This window comes from Equus caballus, chromosome 10 (assembly GCF_041296265.1).
Source record: "Equus caballus isolate H_3958 breed thoroughbred chromosome 10, TB-T2T, whole genome shotgun sequence".
NCBI lineage: Eukaryota > Metazoa > Chordata > Mammalia > Perissodactyla > Equidae > Equus > Equus caballus.
In genome coordinates, this window is record NC_091693.1 from 85,267,188 (window position 1) to 85,280,478 (window position 13,291).

At 39.6% G+C, this 13,291-nt stretch overlaps 1 long non-coding RNA gene across 2 annotated transcripts in view; it reads right to left on the bottom strand.

Annotated features, from left to right (window-relative positions):
• The window catches only part of LOC138915852 (uncharacterized), a 30,553-nt gene that overhangs the window by 15,939 nt on the left and 1,323 nt on the right, over positions 1–13,291 (bottom strand). Inside the window, exon 3 of one of the 2 annotated variants that reach the window (XR_011422221.1) lies at positions 3,478–3,538. This is a non-coding gene — a long non-coding RNA (uncharacterized lncRNA). Of the gene's footprint in view, positions 1–2,409; positions 3,539–13,291 lie in introns of those variants that run through there. The other variant, XR_011422222.1, reaches the window with a different exon arrangement.

Genomic DNA, 13,291 nt, shown 5'->3' on the forward strand with positions numbered 1-13,291 from the left:
AGGTGCCCAGGGAGTCTAGGCTGTCACCCTGGCTGGCTGGTTGTAATTTTCACCTGTGTGTAGCTGCTATGGACCCTTCAGTCACTTCATCATGTTTGGGGAGCCCTAGCAGAGTTAGCTGCAAGGTCTAATAGCACATTACTGTTACAGTTTTCCTGTTAAGTGACTAGGCCCCCATTGTGGCTGGTTGCTAGGCTCAGGGGCTTTCAATTGCTGTAGGCCTCTGTCCTGCAAGGCTGTTGTCAGCTATCTCATGATTGTAGCTGAGTTGGGCTGGCCCCAGTCACTGGAGCACCAAATTGTTTCAGGCTTTGGAAGGCAGGGTGGACACCCTGTGTGGCTGTTTGTGGAGCACAGGTTTTCTGTTGCTGATGAGCCCCACACCCCATTGGTCTGCAAACACTGTCAACACAGTCCTGGCCCGTGAACATGACCTGGCCCCCTGGAGCATACCCAGTCACCCCACTGCAGAGGCCTCCACATGTTCCACCAACATCCCCCCACACTCCACTGCTCCTCACACATGCCATGCCCTACCCTGCAGAGGCAGAGCCACTTGCCTGCCTGAAGGGGATTCCGGCACCCAGTCTATGCAGATCAAAAAGTTGCCTGAGAGCTTGCTCTTGTGTGGGGCCAGTCCCTAGGGTGGGCTGCCTACCCTGGCTGAGCTGGATTAACTCAGTGCTCCAGTGTGGGGGGCAGAACCTTGGGCTAACAAGCCAGGGGGAGAACTCCAATGGAGTCTGGCAGTGTCTGCGTCCACACACCTGTACTACGTCACAATAACAGATGCCTCCAACCTCTCAGTCCCCGGAGAGGTCTCACCTCTCACTGAGATGCACCCAGAGCCTATCAAGTGAATCTCTTTTCACCAAAGGACTTTGTACCTGTCTTTCTGGTGACTTTAGGTTGCTTCTGAAACTGGTAAATTTGTGTGTGGGACCTTTAAGAGCCATTTTTTTTCCAGCTTCGGTCCAATAGCTTTTCTAGGGCTATTCCCTATTGTAGTTAATAGCAAGCAAAGCCAGATATTACGAGACTCATCTCAGTTTTGCTGAGTGTGAAGGATGCTTATAGTAGTAATGCTCCACCATTCAGATACCTCACTCCTCCAGGGAAGGCTGCATACCTTAGGGTTGTTCCTGGCCAGATGTGGAGGGCTGTGGCTTGTGAAAGTGGCTTTTTTCTCTCCAGAAGGAATTTCTGCCTCTTCCATCTCAGTCAAGAGTGTCCCTTGTTGTGGGAGTCCTTTTTTTCCAGTTTTGAGTTGTCTCTCAGGGGTAATTGTTCAAAAAATAGTTGTAGCTTGGTAGTGTTCATGGGAAGAGGTGAGTTCAGAGTCCATCTACATCACCATCTTGACACCAACCTACACTCTCTTTTCAGGTGACTGTTTAAGTTTAAATGGTGGAAGGTAAATTTGGAGTTATAGCAGAGACTGTCTTTTCTTCATTCAGTATTTTTTAATTTTTTAATTTTTACTTGTATTTTATATACATACACACATTCATACACACGGTCCAGAGATGTATAGTTTCATAAATTTTCCCTAATGAACTCTACTGTGTGGCTATCAGGCAGATCAAGAAACAGAATATTACCAGCACCCTAGAATCCTTCCCTCATGCTCCCTTCCAACCACCACCCTCTGCCAAACACATGCCCACCACTGGTGATCACCATCTTGACTTCTAAGGGCATAGATTAGTTGTGTCTATTTTTGCACTTATCTTTATATGCAATCTGAATCATATAGTACGTATTCTGCTGTGTCTGCTTCTTTTACTTAATGTTATGTTTGAGATTCATCCACATTGTTGTCGATACTTGTAGATCATTCATTGTCATGGCTGTCTAGTATTTCAGTGAACGACTAAACCACAACTTATTCATTCTAGTGTTGATGGGTATTTGGGTACTTTCCAGTTTAGGGCTATTATAAATAGCAACTATGAACACAGTAAGTTTGTTTTAAATTCTAAACACAGTGCATGCATGTGAGAATGCAAAAGAAATTATTTTCAACTCTTGCTCAAGCAATTTCAGATCTAAATTTTTGAACAACATACTTTTCCAAGAAGTTGGTTAGAATGTCTTTAAAAATTCTGACACACAACCAATGTTATTATAAGTAAAACTCTGAATGCTGATACCAGCCGAAAATAAGAGAATCATTTCAGTTTTTTTCAATGTGCTTGAGTAAAGGTAGAAAAAATAGCAGTGTAGCCATTCAATTCCACATTGTGATAGGATATATGAATGTGGGCATTTCAATGTATATAAACTATACCTCAAAAAAAATGGAATATTGGGACTGTTTTAACTACAATGCAAAGAAAATTCATCAAGAAATTACAGTGACATCTTGCAATTTGAACTGGAAAATATTTGTTTCATAAGGTCATTAGCTGATTTAAAAATTTGTATTCATAAATATGCCATCAAAATAAACTTGCAGTGAAAAATAGGGTCAAACATCTATGGGATCAAGGTATTAATTTGATTCTCATGCAAAATCTTCTGAACTTGGCATTATTATTATTATTATTTTATAGATGAATTTCAGAGAAGTGACTAATGCAAGTGCAACAGGCAAAACCAGGAGTCAAACTAAAGTCTCCTTTTAATTCTAAATTGGCTCTTCCACCCAGAAGCTGCTGAAGAGGGGTGCTGGACCTGAGGACTGGGGTAAACCAACACAGCATTTTACAAAAACGGACAGGTTATCCACACACATCTTTTAAATGAAATTATGCTCTTAAAAAATGCCTCCACCAGTTCTTCCTACAGCCAGGTATGCCTTTCCCCTGCCTCGTCTTCACTGTCATCCTCTCACGGCTTGAGCCAGAAGACTGAGGTAGGTGAAGGGCAGAGGGGCAACTGGAGGACAGGGAGAATCCACCCTGCCTCTGCGGTGAAGGTGGGCACGTTTCCAGGGGCGGGCAAAGTCCGGGCAGCAGCCATCATAGACGTGTGGACTGACTCATGGAGGGGTGGGGTGAGGGGTGTCACCTCACGTGGTCAGCACCCATGCCCACCTGACAGAGTGCCCTTCACCCATTCTTCAAGGTCCACCTTTCATTGTGAGGCCTTTCAGGGACAAACCTCTTGCCCTGCCCTCAGGAAGAACAAATTTGAGGTGCCAGGACGTTAATAGAAAGAGTTCTGGCTGGAGTAATTTAGACCTAAATTCTAGTCCTGGCCATAGGACCTTGGGAATGTTAGTATAAAGACTTTAACCAATTTTTCTAGTCATTGTTGTAAGGCTTGGATGTAATAAATTAATATGAAAATGCTTTGTAAACAGGAAAGCAAACAAAAGTCTGTTATGAGTTTGAAGCCACAAGGAATCTCATCGTTTGTTAACCTTTTCATTTTACAACGTAAACAGAGTGGAGGAAACTCCCCCTTGCCGCTCAGCTACACTCCTGGTTGCCCTCTGTGAAAGGAGGATAAAAATCCCCATGGCGTTCTCACCCTTCTGGACACCGAAACTGCTGGGCTGTGCCACACTCCTCCTGCACCCATGGGCTTTCTCCTGAAAAGCATCAGATCAAAAGCTTTAGATGACTGCTCCAGGGACAAGAAAAGAGAAGCAAAAGTTCAATGGACATGACCTTTCAAAACTACTTAATTCCTGTCCCTCCAGTGGCTCAATTCTTCCAGAACGTGTTTAGTGCCATTTCACACGCTGGCAGGTCAGTGCCCCTAGTCACCCACACAGATCAGAAATCTGCACTAACTGAACACCAGGAAGCCCATCTCACCCAGAAAAACAAAGGGGATGCCTTTAGCCACAGAGAACAATTTCTTTTTTCTTTTAATAGTTTTTTTTCCTCAAGGGCAATGTTTTCCCTACCGCTAAAAAAATGAGTTTAATAAATATGGATATACAATCTAAAGAAAAGAGAAAAGAAAGCATAAAAGAAAGAAATAGCCAGTGAGAATTATTGATATCAAATGGGCATAATTGACACAACAAATAGAGAAGGCCTTAAGTAAAAGATTCTTACTCCATGGATGTTTCTGTTCATAGAACACTCCAGCCAAATGACAGAATATGAATGTCATCATTTGCAACACCAGTGGATCTAGGCAATGTTCATCATTGGCGAACATCCCCCAAAAAGAGACAGGCAGACAAGATGTGCCTCTTAATGGAAGTTACACTTACACCTATGAAGTCTATTTGCTAAATAAATAAATAAAACCTGAATATAAATGACCCTTTGGTTCTAAGTTCCAATTTTCAGAAATACAGGAGATGGCACACAGCTTAAGTCACAGGATGTGCCATCGGCAAAACCCAAACTGGAAAACTCTACAGTACAAATGACACCAATTCCCCAAACTGTAAATTGCAAGAGGAAAAAATGTGGAAGAGATAATTTACTTTTTTTTTAAGGGAAAGATTCACCCTGAGCTAATATGCGTTGCCAATATTTCTCTCTTTCTGTTTTTCCCTTGCAAAGCCCCACTGTGTGGTTGTGTATTCTAGTTGTAAGTCCTTCTAGTTCTTCTATGTGAGCCACCACCACTGCCACTGTGTGGCAACTGACAGACGGTGGTGTGGTTCTGTGACCCGGAAATGAGCCCATGCCTCTGAAGCAGGGAGAGTGCTCAACTTTAACCTCCAGGCCATCAGGCTGGCTCGAGAATCTACTTTAAAAGACTTCAAATATATCAGCCAGTTGCAATGTATGGAATCTAGTTCAATCTTCAAACAATCTTTACAAAGACTATTATGAAACAAACAGAAAAATTTGAACATTGAATATTTGATGATATGTTGGGATCTATTGATGGTAATATAATTTTGTTAAATACTTATTTTTTTAGATACATACATATTTATGGATATATGATATTAACTTTAGGGTTTGCTTTGAAATTATCTAAAATTTTGGGAGATAGGTTATGGGGAATAAAGACTATTTTTTTTAAGAAAAAAATTCAAAACTTGTAAATAAGCAAAAAGAGGGCTGATCACAACTTCATTTCAAAGTAGGAATTATCTAAAAAGCCCACCTATGGATTATCTCATTACCTAGGAGAATGTACCTTTACCTAGCTTATTCTTTACGATGCATTCCACAACTCAGTAAGGGTAGCAGTTAATTGGTGGAAACGAATAGGCATTTAACTGATTTTATCTGATAGCAAATAAATTGTCCTATAGAAACTCAAATCATTTCTGTCCCATCAAAAATTAGAGTTTTAGTGATTTTATTCCAAAATTGTTTCAGTCCTATACGTTGTTAGTCTCTTAATTTCTCTTTGAGCCAGCTTAATATTCCAGTTGGTTGTCTAATTAATGAGTTAATAAATCTTCAACATGTTCACTTTACATTCATATGAAAGCTGTAATTTATCTTTTTGAAAATTATACTGTGTCAATATGAGACAAGACTGACCATGAGTTGATCATTGCAGAAGCTAGCTGATGGACATATGGGGAGGACATCACACTGTTCTCTACTTTGTATAGGTTAGAAATTTACCATAAAGCTTTTAAAAATTCTAAACATTAACTATAAAAGTAACTAGCTGATTTCTTGCACAAAAATTATTCAAATCCCCTCAAACTACTCTCTGTAGATATAATTTTGGCAAAAATCATTTAACATCTTTAAATATAAGGTATTGAACCCTTAGAGTCAGAAAACATTTCAGTTTATTTAAAAAATAAACTGAAATGGTTAAATTAACTCCATCAAAGTAACTGGTGGGTGGTAGCGTAAAATTCAACACTGCTTATAACAATTATTTTTGTTTCTGTTAAATTCAGACAACATTGTGTGATGAATTCAGTAGGAAAATTTGCCACATAACCTGAGGATCAGTCTTGAGAGAAAAGTTAAGAGCTATAAGATTGGGATGTGGCCGGCCCCGTAGCTGAGTGCTTAAGTTCGCAAACTCCGCTTCGGTGGCCCAGGGTTTCGCCAGTTCGGATGCTGGGCCCGGACATGGCACTGTTCTTCAGGCCATGCTTAGGCGGTGTCCCACATGCCACAACTAGAAGGACCCACAACTGAAATATGAAACTATGTACTGGGGGCTTTGGGGAGAAAAAACAGAAAAAAAAAGATTGGCAACAGTCGTTAGCTCTGGTGCCAATCTTTAAAAAAAAAATAAGATTAGGACAGAAGGCAGAAGAATATAGAGGTCAGAGGCAGTATGGTCGGTGAACTTGTTAGATCAGTAAGCAAACCAGAAACAATACTTGCCTTTGTGAACCGGAGGGATTTTTTTTTTTATTGAGGTCATAATGGTTTATAACATTGAGTAATTTTATGGTACTTGTTATATCAGTTTCTGTATAGACTGCATTGTGCGCACCACGAATAGTCTAGTTTTTATCCAAGACCATACATATGTGCCCCTTACCCCTTTCCCCACCCCCACCACCCCCTTCCCCTCTGGTAACCACCAATCTGTTTTCTTTATCCATGTGTTTATCTTCCACATCAGTGAAATCATGCAGTGTTTGTCTTTCTCTGTCTAGTTTATTTCACTTAACATAATACCCTCAAGGTCCATCCATGTTGTTGTAAATGGGACAATTTTGTCTTTTATATGGCTGAGTAGTATTCCATTGTATATATATACGACATCTTCTTCCATTCATCAGTTGATAGGCACTTGGCTTTCTTTCACATCTTTGCTACTGTGAATAATGCTGCAATAACACAGGGAAGCATAGATCTCTTTGAATTGTTGATTTCATGTTCTTTGGATATTACCCAGTAGTGGGATAGCTGGATTGTATGGTATTTCTATTTTAAATTTTTTGGGAAATCTCCATACTGTTTTCCAGTATGGCTGCTCCATTAAGCATTCCCAGCAGTCTATGAAGGTTCCCTTTTCTCCACATCCTCTATGTCTCATCTTGTTATTTATAACGATTCTGATGGGTGTGAGGTGATATCTCCTCGTAGTTTGGGTTTGCATTTCCCTAATAATTAGTAACTTTGAACATTTTCTTCATATTCCTGTTGGACAACTGTATACCTTCTTTGGAAAAATGTCCATATCCTCTGCCCATTTTTTGATTGAGTTGTTCGGTTTTTTTTGTTGTTGAGTAATATGAGTTCTTTATATTTTGGAGATTAATCCCTTCTCAGATATATGATTTGTAACTATTTTCACCCAGTTGGTAGATTGTCCTTCTGTTTTGTTCATGATTTACTTTGCCTTGCAGAAGCTTTTTGGTCGGATATAGTCCCACTTTTAAAATTTCTGTTGTTTTCCTTACCTGGGTAGACATGGTATTTGAAAAGATGTTGCTATGACTGATGTCAAAGACTGTACTGCCCATGTTTTCTTCAAGGTGTTTTACGGTTTCAGGTCTTACATTCAAGTCTTTAATCCACTTTCCTTTCTCCATTGTATGTTCTTGGCTGCTTTGTCGAAGATTAGCTGTCCACAGATGTGTGATTTTATTTCTGAGCTTTCAATTCTGTTCCATTGATCTCTGTGTCTGTTTTTGTGCCAGTACCATGCTATTTTGATTACTACAGCTTTGTAGTATATTTTGAAGTCAGGGATTGTGATGCTTCCAACTTTGTTCTTTTTTCTCAGAACTACTTTAGCTATTCGAGGAATTTTGTTGTTCTATGTAAATTTTAGGATTCTTTGTTCTCTTTCTGTGAAGAAAGTCATTGGGATTCTGATTGAGATTGTGTTGAATTTGTAGATTGCTTTAGGTAACATGGACATTTTAACTATATTTATTCTTTCAATCCATGAGCATGGAATATCTTTCTATTTATTTATGCCTTCTTCAATTTCTTTCAAAAGTGTCTTAAAGTTTTTAGTGTATAGGTCTTTCACTTCCTTGGTTAATTTATTCCAAGATTTTTTTTTCTTTGTTGTAATTGTAAATGAGATTGTATTCTTGACTTCTCCTTCTTCGTTATTAGGTATAGCAATGTAACTGTTTTTTCTAAGTTGATTCTGTACCCTGCAACTTTGCTATGGTTGTTTATTTCTAATAGATTTCTCGTGTATTCTTCAGTGATTTCTGTACATAGAATCACACTATCTGCAAACATCATGAGTTTTACTTCTTCCTTTCCAATTTGAATAATTTTTCTTTTTTTGCCTAATTTCTTTGGCCTAAACCTCCAGTACTATGCTGAATATGAGTGGTGAGAGTGGGCATCCTTGTCTTGTTCCTGTTCTCAGAGGGATGGCTTTCAGCTTTTCACTCTTAAGTATGATGTTGGCTGTGGGTTTGCCATATACGGCCTTTATTGAGTTGAGGTAGTTCCCTTCTATACCGATTTCATTTAGAGTTTTTGTCATAAATAGCTGTTGGACCTTCTCAAATGCTTTCCCTGCCTCTATTGAGATGACCATGTGATTTTTATCTTTCATTTTGTTAATGTGGTGTATCACATTGATTTGTGGCTGGTCAACCATCCCTGCCTCCTTGGTGTAAATCCCACTTGATCGTGGTGTATGATCTTTTTAATGTATTGCTGTATTTGGTTGTCCAATATTTTTTGAGGATTTTTGCATTTATGTTCATCAGCGATACTGGCCTGCAATTTTCCTTCTTTGTGTTGTCCTTGTCTGGTTTTCGTATCAGGGTGATGTTGGCCTCATAGGATGAGTTAGGAAGCTTTCCATTATCTTCAAATTTTTGGGATAGTTGGACAAGGAGAGGTATTAAATCTTCTTTGAATGTTTGGTAGAATTCTCCAGAGAAGTCATCTGGTCCTGGACACTTGAGTTTGGGGAGGTTTTTGAGTACTGTTTCATTCTCTTTACTTGTGATTGGTCTATTCAGATTCTCTATTTCTTCTTGATTCACTCTTGGGAGGTTTACGAGTCTAAGAATTTATCTATTTCTTCTGGATTACCCAATTTGTGGCATATAACTTTTCATAGTATTCTCTTGTAATCCTTTGTATTTCTGTGGTATCTGTTGAAATTTCTCCTTTTCCATTTCTAATTTTATTTACTTGAGACTTCTTTCTCTGTTTTTTTAGTGAGTCTAGCTCAGGGCTTGACAATTTTGTATATCTTCTCAAAGAACAAGCTCTTAATTTCATTGATCCTTTCTGTTATTTTTTTCAGTCTCTATTTCATTTATTTCTGCCCTAACTTTCACTATTTCCCTCGTTCTGCTGACTTTGGGCTTCATTTGCTTTTCTTTTGCTAGTTCTCTTAGTGTAGTTTAAGATTACTTATTTGAGATTTTTATTGTTTATTGAGAAAGGCCTGTATTGCTGTAACTTTCCCTATTAGCACTGTTTTGTGGCATCCCATAAGAGTTGGTATATTGTATCTGCATTTCATTTGTCTCCAGGTATTTTTTTAATTTCTCCTTTGAATTCTTCTTTGATCCAATGATTGTCCAGTAGGATGTTGTGTAGTCTCCTCACACATTTGTGACTTTCCTAGCCTTTTTCTTGTAATTTATTTCTAGTTTCATGGCATTATGATCAAAAAAGATGCTTGATATGATTTCAATCTTCCTAAATTTATTGAAGCTTGCCTTATTTCCCAACCGATGCTCTGTCTTTGAGAATGTTCCATGTGCACTTCAGAAGAATGTGTATTCTATTGTTTTTGGATGGAAAGTTACACATATTACTATTAAGTCCATCTGGTCAAGTATTTCATTTAAATCCACTATTTCTTTGTTGAATTTCTGCCTTAATGGTCTATCTTTTACTTTTGGAAGGGTATTGAGGTCCCCCACTGTTTATTGTGTTGTGTCAATTTCTCCTGTTAGGTCTGTTAATAGTTGCTTTATATTCTCTGGTGCTCCCATGTTAGATGCTTATATATTCATAAGTGTTGTGTCCTCTTGGTTGAATGTCCCTTTTATCATTATATACTGCCCCTCTTTGTCTCTCATTATCTTCTTTATCTTGAAGTCTACTTTGTTTGATCTAAGTATGGCAACACTTCCTTTCTTTTGTTTGCTATTTGCTTGGAGTATTGTCTTCCATCCCTTCACACTGAGCCTGTGTCTGTCTTTAGAGCTGACATATGTTTCCTGCAGGCAGCATATTGTTGGATCTTGTTTTTTAACCCATCCAGTCACTTGGTGACTTTTTATTGGAGAATGTGTTCTATTTACATTTAGAGTGATTGATATTAGAGGGCTTACTACTTCTGTTTTATCTCCTACTTTCAGGTTCTTCAATTTTTCCACTGTTAATCTTCCCTTGTATTTCTGACTGCCATTTGAGTTTGGTGGATTTCTGTGATGGTTTTCTCAGTTTTCTCTTTATTTGTGAATTATGGCTCTGCTCTGATTTTTTGTTTAGTGCTTATCATGAGATTTGTATAAAAGATTCATAGATGAGATTGTCCATTTCCTGATATCCTCTTATCTCCATTAGCTCAAGCATGTTCCATTGTTTTCCTGTTTCCCTTCTGAGTTATTGTTGTCACAAATTGTTCTTTTCTGTATTGTGAGTTTGTGAGTAAATTGAAGTGTTTATAGTTATTTTTGATGCTTTCCTTCCCTTTATCTTTCATGTTATAATTAAGTATTTGCTTAATTTTTGTATAGGTTAGAAATTTGCCATGAAGCTTGTAAAAATTAAATGATTTTATTCTCTCTCTTAGGAGTAGGGGTCAGGTAACTTAAATATTAAAAGGATAAATTTAAATTTGTATGTAAAGTTGGGGAAATGTTAAACACATTGTTGGCATTTAGTGATAGTAGTCTAATTTTGTGGTGTTATTTGTAACACCATTTTATTAAGGAGGAACAGAAGACTCAGAGAGTTCTTGTAATCTGTACAAGGTCACGTAGTTAGCAAGCTTCTTCCAGAGGGCATGTTTTTGTGCTTACAAAAAAGAAAGAGAAATCAGAATGTCATACAAAATCTTAAAAATAACGCCAAGGAAAATTCTTTTCTGTCTCGTAAACATTGAAGAACTGTGTGGTTTTCCTCTTTTTAGACTGGGCTAGATGTCTGTGGTGTTGTCCTGGGCACTGGGAGGGAGCTGGAGAGGCTCTGGAGCAAGCAGCTGCCAAGATAATTACTCCACAGCATATCTCACTTTGTAAAAGCCGAGAGGAGTTGTTTCTCAACTTTGAGAAGTCATAGTTCCAACATACATAAGTGGGTTTTGTTTAGTGTTTTGGTCTCATCTACATCCAAACTTTCAGGCACCAAGGGAGAAATGTTTAAACCTTTCTGTTTAGTGAAACTTGAGGAATCTTGTAAAACCTTAAACTATCATCTTTACTGCCGTGCTAGAGCAGGACCCTCCATCGCTAACACAGAGGGGTTTAGGACTGAGGATGAAAAACTCGTTGTTCACCTTTGCACGAATCAGAGAAGTTGTGTAGCAGTTGCATGTCTCATAACTTTATTGTCCTTTGGAGTTTGGAGCTGTCCCTCAGACTGGAATATAGACAAGACCAGGCACAAGTTCCACAGGCGTTGCTGAGTGCACAGCTAAACAATGTGAGTGCCATACTCGAGCCATTTTTATTCTTCAGGTTTTAGAATTTCAACTGGATTTTTATAGTTACCCATAAAAGTCCCAGCTGGCACAGGAGAGGGAATGAGCATAAGGCAGAGGCCACTTCCTGGTGGCCCAAGTGCCAGGCCCACCCTGCAGATGGGTTACATTTTGTTTGGCCTTTTAGGTGTCTAAAGAAATTGTTTTTCTGAACGTTATAGACAAAATTTTGCAATCTGGAGCATTCACACAAACATCTAAATTTCCTGTTTCTCTTGAGAAATCTCTCTGCCCAGAGTGGGCTCTCAGTGTGCTAAGTGAACACTGCGCCCTTTAACAGGGCACGCAGTTCACCTGCAGGGGGCGCCTCCGTCATCAATGCTCCTGGAGACGCCCTGATGTTTGAGTTTGTGACCCTGCAGGCTGTACGCTGACTTTCCAATGGGCGAAACCTTTACAGCAACCTATTGCCTCCCCGGGGTGCAGACAATACATTGATTGCAATTGCTTTGTCAGGTTCAAAGCCGCTTTGGAACGTCTCTGATGAGTTGCTTTCAGAATTTTGACACTTATTTGATCAATCTCCATGGAGCAAATCTTGTCCTTGAATCTAAGTTTTGGAAACAGTTAAAGGAAAATTGGGAGCCAAGTTTGGGGATATAAAATATGCATGATTACAAAATACTGAAAACCTGTTTCTCTTGAGTGGTTTGTAAGCTGACTCAAAGGTACTTCAAAAGAAAACCAACTCAATAATGCTGTGAGGGATGGCCTCTACTCCTTCCAGATGTCAGTTACCCTTTCCACTAAGCTGTCATCATGTCCTAATTATGACTCCATTATGCAGAGACGACTTGGTTTAAATTTCTGGTTTATTGCCCTCACCCCCTTCCACCAGACTGAGCACCACCTGGGAAAAACATACTTTTATTCCTCTTTGAGATGGTATGCTTAGTTGGAGGCCAGAAGATTAAATCGAAGGATTCATTATTGAATGAATGAGTCAATACAAATGGAACGCATCCCAAACCCACTATTTTAAACAGGACAAGATACCTCTGTTAAACATCCCTTCTCATTTTTAAAGACATTTGTATGTATTCGTGTAATCAAAATGAGTTGACAATGAACTGTTTCTGCATTGTCTAACTTTCCCTGGTCCCTGAAGTCAGTCCCGGGGTCTTGCAAAGCACTTGAAAGTCACTGGATTCCCCTTGACAGGCAGGACGCACTACGCTCCACACTTGTGGTTTTTTTGTGAGGAAGGAAACGTAAAAGTTGTAGAATCAGAGGTGAATCAAAACCCACCAAGAATTACAGCCGACTGTTCGCGTCAGTATCAGAGCCTTTCAGACTGTGTTCAATTGTCCGATATTGCTAACCAAGTGTCAGTGTCAACCCCAGGACGGCGCAACGCCGACACTTTGAAGCCTTCAATGCAGCGAGTCTAAAAGGACTAATTAAGCAAATAAATTAAAACAAGAGCAGTGGCAAAAACCCAGACGCCACATAAAACTACGACAGACTCAGTATCCCTTACACATGTGCGTATTTGTAAAGCCAGATATTTTAAGGTTGCCTATTCCTCTCTGGGTAGCGAGTGGCAGGGCTGTAGGGAATTCTTGCGTGTTTCTACAGAGGAGAAACGGTCGCCTTCTCCACGGCCACCCTATAGGCTATTTGCATGTTCAACTGGGAACGCAGGGGCTGTCCTGACCCCGCTCTCCCGCGTTTGAGAAGCTGCACAGCCTGGCGGCCGCATCCTCCTCCTGCTCCCGCTCTATTTGGGGCCTCATGACCTCATGGCCTGTGCAGACCCCACTCTGCGCTTCCAGTCCTGCCCGCGCTGCCA